Raw genomic sequence first — 11130 nt, 5'->3', positions numbered from 1 at the left:
GCTTTTCTTCCTGTGTGTCATTGAACCAGTGACTCAGCCTCTCTGGGCCTCCTTTCTCTCCCTGGAAAATGGGGCCTGCCTGGAGGAGGAAGTGGTGAGGCTGTCCCGGGGGAGGGACACACTGATGCTGACCCAGGAGCCCAGATTGTGGGGGCTAGAGAAAAGGACCCATCTCCCAAAGCCACCCCAACTTTAAACATTAGGATCTATTACCCGGGAGCGACAGAAGAGGTTCCGTGGACGCCCCCACCTCCAAAGAGCTGTTTCTGAGCTGGCACTGTTTCCTTCGGGGCTATTTTTAGCTTGTTTTCCCACTAATGATTCTTTTGGGTAGATTTCAGGGTTGTAGCTGTGTGTTCTCTGGGAAACAGGAACGAGAGAGAGAGAGAGAGAGAGAGAGAGAGAGTTGTTATTCATAGTAATTCCACTGGATTTGTAAAGTTATTATTAAGCATTTGTCACCACAAAAGTCACTTTGATTTGGCTTTTCTCGGAGCTTTTCTCCAAGCCCAGTTTTGCTTCCTTATCTCACAGCGGAGGTCTGGAGAGTTTAGGGGGAGGGGGGTGCTGTCAAGAACACAGAACAATCGGACAACACGCTTCCCAGAAAGAGAAGAGAAAGGGCAAGCCGTTTGGAGCTTGCATCCCAGGGGGAAAACAATGGGTAATAATGACAGCAAACGCACAGAGTCTTCACCAGGAGCCAGTCCCTGCTTCAAAGAGCTTTAAGCACTGCCGGAAGGTCCTATCAATGTCCTCGTTTTTCAGATGAGGAACTGGGCACAGAGAGGTTAAGGAAGTTGCCCGAGGTCACACAGCACACCTGACCTGAGTTCAAATTCCAACACTACTACTAAGCTTTCCTTCCTGTGTGTCATTCAGCCAGTGACTCAGCCTCTTTGAACCTTCTTTCTTTACCTGGAAAACGGGACCTGCCTGGATTTGAACCCAGCAGTCTGGTTCCGGGAATCAGGCCCTGAATCACCCATTAGACAAGCCCCTGGCAATCGTCTGTGAGGATCCGAGAGATGGTGGTGAGATGGCAACGAGAGTGCCTTCCCTTAGCCCGAGGAAGGGACAGGGACCTCCCAGTGGGAAAAGCACTGCTGTCACCCCAGGCTGTCTTTGAGTGTCTCCTGCTGATGGATCTTGAGGAGGGCCTGGGAAGTCCTGGGGAGACCAGCCTAGAGGGCATTTAGCATCAGATGTGCAGGTGAAGGGAACACAGGCTTTAGGGGCAGACACACTTGCAGTCAAATCCCAGCTCTGCCACTCTCGAGCTGAGGGACTTTAAGCAAGTTACTTGGCCTCTCTGGACCTCAGCGTCCTCATCACTAAATGGAGATAGTGTTTGCATGCCACAGGATTATTGTGAAGGTTGAAAAGGTAATGGATGGGAAACACCCGAGTCATTGCAGGACACTGGTGTCCAAATGATTGCCTCTTCTGTCATTCATTCATTCATTCATTTGTTCACTGCTTAATAAACATTTATTAAACACTTAACGCATGTATGGAGCTGTGTTCATTTTGTGGAAGACTTAGAGATGAATAGATAGCATCTGTGTCCTTAAGGAGTTTATCAGTGAATCCGGAAGCTGAGAGGTCAGGTGAATTCTACTGATGAGCCGGACAGGGATTGATTCCATCTTGAGTGATGAACAAGGCTTTGCAGACAAGCTCCCTGAGGAGGTGGGAAAGGAGGAACGGGTTTTCCAAGCAGAGGGAACAGCAGGCAAAAGGCACCGAGGCAGAGAAGATACGGCCTTCTCGTAGGAGAAAGGACTAGATGAAAATCTGAGGAATTTGGATGATTTAATCCTGTGAGCAGTGGGGAGCCATGGATGGTTTTATAGCAAGAATGAGACCTAAGGAAGCTGAGAATCAGCTCTGGGAGGTGGGATGGGAAATGAAAGCAATGATTCCCATCTTGAGGCATCCAGAAGGAGAACCTGGGTTTGATCCCAACTCAGATCTGCTCCCTGTGTGAAGCCAGGCACACTGCCCACAGCTGTGGGTCTTATGTCCCCACCTGAAATGCTGGATTTCCCGGAAGTCCTATGATGGTCAAATTTATGGTATAAGGGCTTCCTCCCAGTCCCCAGCACCCCGGCCTCCCCTCTCATCTTCCCCGACAACCAGCCTGGCATTCTCCACCCAAAGCAGGCGTCCTGGGCACTGCCACCCCCAGGAACCAGGCAGAGCTGACTCCACAACTCTGTGAAGTCACAGGCAGAGATCTGGGAAACTTGGGGATTGGGGGGTGGGGGGCAGAGAAGATGGGCCCCTGGCTCTTCCTCTTCCACCTGCAGCCACGTTGGCTAACAAAATAGACGTTGGGAAAGGTGCAGGAACATTGAGAGTTTACTGCCGTCTAGCTGCTGGGCCGGGGCAGAGAAAGCATGCTCGCTCACTCTCGGTCTCTCTCTCTCTCTCTGGCTTTGCCTCTCTATTCTCTGCTGCACATTTGATCAGAGCTCTGCCCTGGAATTAAGTGAAGCCGTGTGGGGGTGGGGAGGAAAAGACGGGGGAGCCCAGCCCAGCTCATATGGCCTGAGTCCAAATCCTCTCTTGGCTAGGTGCCCGGGGGTGGTCCTAGCTTGCTGTCCGCATGTGCCAGGCGGGAGGAAGGGAAAGGGAGCAGCTAGAGTCAGGGGTTGGCAGAGGGTGGGGGTTGGAGGGAGGGTCCTTTCTGAGGAGGAGCTAAAGGCTAGAGGGCTCTAGGGAAATGAGAGCAGAAAGACTGTAAACAGTTCAGGGGGCAGCTCATTTTGTAGAGGGTGTGTGTGTGTGTGTGTGTGTCTGTGGTGTGTGCGTGGGGGTCTGAGAGTGTGTGTGTGGCTGTGCACATGCTTACAGTGATAAGATGCTTTAGAAGCATCTCAGTGTCTTTGACAATGTATGTGTAAAGCTGTGTGTAACTGAATAGCCCTGGGAGTGCGTGTCATACGAACATGTACGTACCTTTGCGTGCAGGGTGGGGAGGGGTTGTCTGCTTGCCTCTCCAACCTCCCTTCCGAGCCCACCCAGCTCAGTGCTCCACCCCTGCCATTTCCGGGTCACACTGCATGCCCCTGGCTCCAGGTCCTTAGACACACTGCTCCCTCTTCCTGCAGCAGCTCCCCCTCCTCTCTCTTCTCCCTACTACCCCCGCAGCCAATACCAACTTGTCTTTCCTAAAAGCTCGCCTCCTCCAGGAAGCCCTTCCTTTCCCTGCAACATCCATGACGTAGACTGAGCTAGATGCCCCTCGATGGGGCCGCACTCACGGCCACCCTGTGCTGTGATCCCGTGTGCCTGCCCACTTACCTCTCCCGCACAGGGGTGTCTCCTTGGGGACAGAAACCACTTTATTCAGCAGGCATAGCTCCAGACACAGAGTAGGTGATTAATAATTCATTTATTCAATAACCATTAAGTGAACATCCAACAGATGTCAGGAGAGGGGCATACAGTGGGGACAACACAGACACAGCACCTGCCTTCCTGGGTCTCCCTCTATAGGAGGAGACAGACATACCCACACACAACCCTCTGCATGCGACCTGCAGGAAACCGGCCTTAGGGTGCACAGAGTGGGGACGGGTATGAGCAGAGTTGGGGAAGCTGCAGAGAGGAGGAAACGTCCGAAGTGAGACGGACTGAGTGAATGAATACATAAATGCAATGACCGAAACCGGGGTCCAGGGTCAGCGCTGAACCAGCAGCCACACCAAATCAGGGTGAACCCCCAAAATAATGCCCTGGAAGCCTCAGTCCCTCTAGCAGAGAACAGGTCGGTGCCCAAGTCCACGGTGGGACTGAGCCAGGAGGTGGAACTTTGGGGATGGGCACCCTGCGACGCAGGGAGCCAGGTCCGTCCCTCCACGGGGTTATGTTCCTGGCTGTATCCGGAACTGGCTGTGTGACCTTGGGCCAGTCACTTGCTCTCTCTGGACCTTTCCCCCCTTATCTATAAAATAGGAAGGGGGAGGATTCTGATCTATAACCTAATTAAGAATCCCAGAGAGGATTTACTGTGTCGTGGTGCCTGGGTGCTCAAGACGTGGAGGGGAATTGAGCAGAGAGCCCTGCCATCAGGACTCGAACCCTGACTGACTCCATAGCTTCTGTTTGTCCCTTTTCCCCATGAGGCCATGTAACCATATCACACGGAGTCTGGGAAGACTCCAGAGAGAAGATCCCTGGGCGGAAACTTTAAGATAAACGTTAAGATTTGAATTGATAGAGAAGAGCATTAGTGAAGCATGGGGTATGGCAAGAGTGAAGGTGTGGCCTGGCCGGTGTGGCTCAGTGGTTGAGCATTGACCCATGAACCAAAATGTTATCAGTTTGATTCCTGGTCAGGGCACATACCCAGGTTGGTGGTTTGATCCCCAGTGCAGGAGGCAGCCTATTGATGTTTCTCTCTCATAGACATTTCTCTCTCTCTCTCTCCTTCTCTCTCTAAAATCAATAAAAATATATGTTTTTTCAAGAGTGAAGGTGTGGGGAGAGGAGTGAGCCTGGCATAGAGACAGACATCCCTGGTGATGGTGGTGGCCAGCACCTGGCCTGGCTGGGGCAGAGGACTCACATGGGGAAATAGTAGGACAGGCCTATGGCTCCAGCCCGCAGGCTTTCGGATCCAGCAGTCAGGGTCAGGCTGGCATGGCAGCTGGAAGAACTTGGAATAAGGCACAGCTAGAGCCAAGACAACCAAGAGGCGCATCAGAGACTAAGGTGATCTTGGCAGTGGCCTCCCAGGCTCTGGAAGGTCAGGGGAGTGAGGTGCCAGGCAGGACCCTTATGTGAACTCAGACCTAAGACCTGAGTAGAAGTAAAAATCACTGGCCCGATTACCAAAATAAATGAGTATGCGTAAGTAGCCCCCTGAGTCTATTTTGTTGAGCACATACGCCAGGCACTGTTGAACAGTTCCTCTAGAAGAATCTTGGCCTTGGGGAGTTTCTATTTCATCAAAGGAGACAGAAGCAACAGACAAGTTATAAGATAAAATGTCAACTGCTCCGAATCCAAGCAGGGTAGAAGGACCGAGCAAAGGGTAGCGCGATGGCTGTGTTGTTTGACATCCCGTGGTCAGGGCAGGTGTTTCAGAGGAGGTGGTAGGTGAGTAGTGACCTGAATGAAGTGAAGGAGCAAGACGCGAGGTCCAAGGGGAAAGCATGCCACATGCAAGAAAAAGCAAGTACCAAGGCCCTGGGGCAGGAATGTGCTTGACACATCCCTGCAGGGAGGCCTTGGTGGCTCCAGCGTAATAAGACAGGACAGGCAAAAACTGAGTTTGGAAAAGCAGCTGTGGGTCAGATCATCTAGGACCTTGTAGACCATAGCGAGCAATTTGGGCTCAAGAATTGGAAGAGTCAACAGTACAGAGCACACGTTTGTGGCCAGTACTACTGAGCAATCAGTATACATTAAGTGGAATTTTAAAAGGGACTGGGGGTGGTGTGATGATGAACATTGAACAGACGGAAGAACTGAGGCCTGGAGAGGTGAGGCCTGGAGCACCGGCCCTTAGCCTACAGACCTGCTCCTGGCTTGAGGATCAGTCTGGGTCCCAGCATCTGAGCTGGGAGATCAGTCTGCAGGGGGAGGCAAAACGGTCCAGAGGCTGTGTGGGCCCTGTAATAGCCACAGGTGTGCTTAACTGTGTATGAAACTGGCAGGTATAAGTTTGTGTGCTGAAGGCAGGGTTCGGGGGGGAGCGGGGGCAAGAGGCTGAGCCACTCCATTTGGTGCTGTGGAGAGGACACTTCTCTCTGGTCAGAGGCTCCAATGCCCCCAGAGCCCCTGCTGGCTACCACATCGTCCGCCCTGCATCGAATGGCCTGTTTGTGCCTGGTGCCTCCTCTAGCCATGATCACAGTGGCTCTGTCGTCTACCTAATCCTGGGAACTTACACCTCATGGTCAAAGTGGCTTAGTGGGTTACATACCTGAGGGATGGCTCTGCTACTTTCTAGCTGTGTGACTCTAGGAAAGAAACCTACCTTCTCTGAGCCTCAGTTTCCTCACTGGGAAACAGCAATAACAATAGTACCTACTCACAGGGTTGTATTGAGGACCCAGCTAATGCATGTGAAATGCCCAGCTCAGTGCCTGGCACGCAGAAAGCACGCAGTTAGCTATTCATATGACTGTGCGCTCAACGTGGATGTGTGGAGCGAAGTTCTGGAACTTCCACAGTGGAGTCTTGTCTGTCTTACTCAATCTATGTTCAGGTCTCTCTCCCCCGCCCCCCGCCCCTACTATCCTACAATAAAGCATTCCTATGAAATCTTTTATAAGAGAAATGGTGTAACGCAAAGAAGTAATTACCGTAGGACATGTCTTGCTAACAGATGCACAAAATAAATAGAGATGAAGCACAGATGCTCGCAGACGCAGTTCAAAGGTATGGTGGCTGGAGGCTGAGATGCTGAGTGTTATTCCCGGGGAAAGACCTTGGGGAGCCACTCTCGCTACTCAGGGTGCACGGTGCCTCTATAACTGGCTCACTGCAAAACAAACAGCAAAAATGAAAAAGCAAAAATCCCCTCTGGATGTTTTCCAGTTAGCGAAACAGGTACGAATCTGTGTTCTAAAAGTGAAGTGGCATATAGTGAACTCTGGAAAAGTGCGGGGATTCCTGTATTCTGTTACCGAGCACCATGCTTCACACATAGAGTTTGATGGTTTTAAAAATCAAAGTAGTAAAAGAACACTAACAAAGGTCAAAGGGAGCGGAAGAAAGGAAATAAGAAAGACCAGAGTAGAAATCAAGGAAATAGAATCTAAAAAAACTACAAAAGATCAATGACACCAAGAGCTGGCTCTTTGAAAAGGTAAGTAAGACCGACAAACCTGTAACAAGAATCATCACGAAAGAAAGAGAAAGGACCCAATAAATAAAACCTGATACGAAAGAGAAGCAATGACTGACTCCATAGAAATACAGGGGAGTGTAAGAAAATATTACGGACAACTATATGCCAACAGATTGGGTCATCTGGACCAAATGGGTAAGTTCCTAGAAACATGCAATCTTCCAAAACTGAATCAAGAAGAATCAAAGAATCTGAACAGACAGATTACAACTAGTGAAATTGAAGCAGTAATTTAAAAAACTCCCAACAAATGTCCTGGGTCAGATGGCTTCACAGGAGAATTTTACCAAACATTCAAAGAAGAACTAACACCTGTCCTTCCCAAACTACTCCAAATAGTTCAAGAGGAGGACGACTCCCAAACTCTTCTTACGAGGCCAGCATTATCCAAAACCAGAAAAAGACACTACAAAGAAAGAAAATTATAGGCCACTATCCCTGATGAATACAGGTGCGAAATCCTCAACAAAATATTAGTAAGATGAATTCAGCAATATATTAAAAAGATCATACACCATGACCAAGTGGGATTTATTCCTGGGGTGCAAGGTTACCACTGGGGCAGTGCCAGGACCCCTGTCCTCTGGGGCTGGAGGAGGGGTGGGGGTGGAAGGAGCAAGCCCAACAGACCAAATGGCCCTAAAGTGAAGGGCGCCTACCCAGAGGTCACAGGTGAAGGAGGCACAGTCTGAGGGCAGCCCAGGGTTCTGTTTTTAGCTCTGCCCTTTAACTGCTCTGTGCCCTGGAGGAAGTCGCTCACCCTCTCTGTGCTTCAGGAGCCTCACCTGAATACAATGGGCCACAGCTGCACTCCCAGGAGCATGGAGGGGTGGGGGGCGTGGAATTCAGCTTCCCCGTCAACACCCCTGCTGCCCACCCTCCCCTCCCCCAGCCTTCCAGGGACTGCACAGTCCCGTCTGGACCTCTTGCATGGACTACCGACAGGCCTTTGCTGTCCTGTCTCCTCAGTCCCAGCTGCCACAGACCCAGCAGGAAAGAGAGGGCACGCACACACCATTTTCTGGAAGGACTTTGGCAAAGGGACTGTTGACAGGTGGGAGAGCAGAGACAGACAGCTAACTAGGGAGGTGGCACCCCAGAAACAGACCAACTGAGGTCTCAAGAGGTGGGTCCATGAGGTCAAGGGTAAGAGGGCACTTATACAAGGGGGCGGGGCCACTTGCTTGGCCAGCAGTGAGCATCTGATCAAGGGGGCGGGGCCATGAGTTTCCCTGGAATTGGGCTTCTGATTGAGGGGGTGGGGCCACGTGATAAGCCGGAAGTGGGCATGTGCACAGAGGGGTGGAGCCACGTGAACAGTCGGAAGTGGTAATGTGAATAAGGGGACAGGGCCTCATAGAGCCCACCTTACTGTCTGTCTGTCTGGCAGGGGCCTGGGGCTATTCCAGGCACCACCCTGGAGCTGAGGATCAAGGAAATCCCCAACCATGGCGAGTTCTCTAGCTAGAAAGACTCTTGGCCCTGAACAAAATGGAAGCAGCAGAAAGAAGGGGCCAGCACATTACTGAATAATGTGCTCATTGGGGGGCAGAAGAGTACACACCTGCCAGGTTCTCTCTCTAGCCTGGGTTCCCCTGTGGTAGCTCTTCTGACCCCCTACCCAGGTTCCAGCAGGCACTGCCGGTTGGGGTCCATGAATACGCCTCATAAGCGCAGACAGGGCAGTCTGAGGGTGTGGTAGGAAAGGCCCGAGATAAGGTATGAATCCCTTTCTAAGTCAAAGACATGTAAGATTGGAATAGTTGGGGCAGCTGGCTGTATCTTTCTTTTTTTAAATCCTCAATGGATATTTTCCCATTAAATTTTAGAGAGAGTGGAAGAGAGAGGGAAAGATAAAGAGAAATATCGATGTGAGAGAAACACATCGATTGATTGCCTCCTGCACGAGCCCCGACCAGGGCCTGGGCTGGAGAGGTGCCTGCAACTGAAGTACATGCTCTTGACTGGAATCGAATCTGGGACCCTTTGGTCCACAGGTCGAGCCTCGATCCACTAGGCTAGGGCTGGCTGTGTCTTTCTCATGCCAACTTCTTTCTCCCTGAGCCCTAGATCTGGCACTGCCAAGAGAACAGGCCCATGGGGCTCTGGAGTTGTTGGAGGTGAGGGATGGGTAGCAGGTCAGCAGAACCTTCACTTCCCAGACACACTGACCTGGCAGAAGCCTCTGGGTCCACATAGCAGGCACCCGAAGAACCAGTGGCCGAAATTACATTCTCTAAAGACAGCAGGCTGTCCCCACCCACAAACCTCCTGACCCAGGGCCTCAGTCTCCTCCATAAGATAAAAAAACAACATGCAGAATGCCACATAACTTACCACAGCTGTGATCAATTATAAGCTCGGCGTGTCTTCCCTCTGGAATATAAGTTCCATGAGGACAGGCTAGGTCTGTCTTGCTCATTGTTGTGAGCAGTGCCTATGATGTTGGAGATATTTGCCATATTGGTGTGAAAGGGTTGGAGAGAGGGAAGGAGGAAGGGAAGAAGGGAGGGAGGGAGGAAGAGAGGGATGTAGGGAGGGAGAGAGGGAAAACTGAGGGTACAGGGAGCCTCATTTTTTTTAATCACCTAAGAGCTAGGGGGAGGTGGCAGGTGAGAAAAGAGCGAGAACACTGTGCTCGGTTTCCAGAAAAGACCGGTGAGAGTGGGCGGGAACTGCTGACCGCTCAGCTGCCAACATCTGGGGAGAAGGGGAGCTTGGTCCCCCTCGCCTGGGCAGTGGGTCCTCAGCGCAGAAAAGCAGACTTGTGTCTTTCCTTTCTGGACTTCTTGTTGACAGGCTGGGGGCGGGGGCAGGGGTGGGAGACCTCCCTGCTTCTTTCCTCCTCTTTCAGAAGCCCTTCTGTCTCCGGAGGTGGCTTCCCTCACACACAGCCTGACTGCTAGTTTCCCTCTCACTGGGGTGGTTAATAAGCCCAAGGGTGACATTAATTGCCATCAGGCATTAGGAGTCTAATGAGAATCATCTTCCTTGACGACTCCAGCACCTTCCATCCCCAGGGCGTCCAAGAGCCGGCCAGCCCTCTCGATGCTGCACCTCCCAGCTCCAGACAGATGTGGCAGGGGGGAGGGGAGAAAGCCGCTCTCTGCTCTGGGCTCTCCGCAGGCCCCAGGACACACAAGCAGAGGCAGCAACAGCACGAAGCCAGGGAGGAGGGAGGCTTCCGGGAACCTCCCAGGCCCATTTTCCAAAAAGAAAATGCCACTTCACTGGATGAACAGGAAACACAGGGTCAAGAAGTCTGCCCCCCAGAGAGGCAGATGGGGGACACAGACTGAGACTCCAGCGGGCCTTGCTCTGAACTACCTCCTCCCAGTCAGCCTGGGGGAGTGCAAACCCACAAGAGCCTCACCCCACCCCCAAGGCGTATGCCCATAGGATTGAAGACCCTGTCCCTCCAGAGTAGTGTGGGATTGAGACCGGGCCCTGGGGTGCTGAGCCATGATGCCCAAGGATGCTGTAAAATCATTGCCATTGATTCGATGCCTGGCTGACGTTTGACAGTTGACTTGTCGGGTCTGATCTGGGTTGCGCTCTAATGGAATGGGCCTGATGGTGGGAAAGAACGCCATCCACCACCCCTCCCCCTAATCAGCAGGTGCCTGGGTAACCCCAGCCCCACCCCATGGCCCGGTAAGGGTTTGCAAAACAACCTGTCAGCAGGTACTTCCCTCCTCTCCGCCCTCCCCCTTCCCCAGCAGCCCAGGGGGTTTTCCCCTCGTTGCACCCCAGGACCCATCCCCAAAGGAAGCTGTGTGGCCAGGGCGGGACTGGGCGCCGCAGTTCTGCTGACCCCCATCCAGTGCCCCGCAAAAGCCCCACGCAGCCTCTGGGGGTGGGGGTAGGGTGCCCCCTCCCCGGCCTCAGGCAGAGCGGCTGTAAAACACTCCCGGCGCCCGGCTGGGAGCGTGCATCCTTCTCCAAAGGACACCGGTGGCTACAGCGGCTTCTACCCGAGGGAAACGCAGCCACCGCAGCCGACCCCACTCGGGCCCCAGCGCTGGCCTGCACTGGGGAGAAAAAAAAATAAACATAAAACAGGGGCGAGCGGATCGCGAGGTCGGCCCTTGCCGGAGTCTCATTAAGGAGCCGCGCGCGCCCCCAGGCCTGGAATGCGGAATGGACACGTGGACAGGGGAGGGGGGACTAAAACGAGGGGTGTCTCCGCGTTGCGCGAGTCGTGGGCCGCGCGCTCGGGGCCACGTGACCACGGGGAATGGGGGGCGGGGGGCGGAGGAGGG

The sequence above is a fragment of the Myotis davidii genome, unplaced genomic scaffold (assembly GCF_000327345.1).
Source record: "Myotis davidii unplaced genomic scaffold, ASM32734v1 scaffold327, whole genome shotgun sequence".
Taxonomy (NCBI): Eukaryota; Metazoa; Chordata; class Mammalia; order Chiroptera; family Vespertilionidae; genus Myotis; species Myotis davidii.
Note: the sequence above shows the minus strand (reverse complement) of the source record.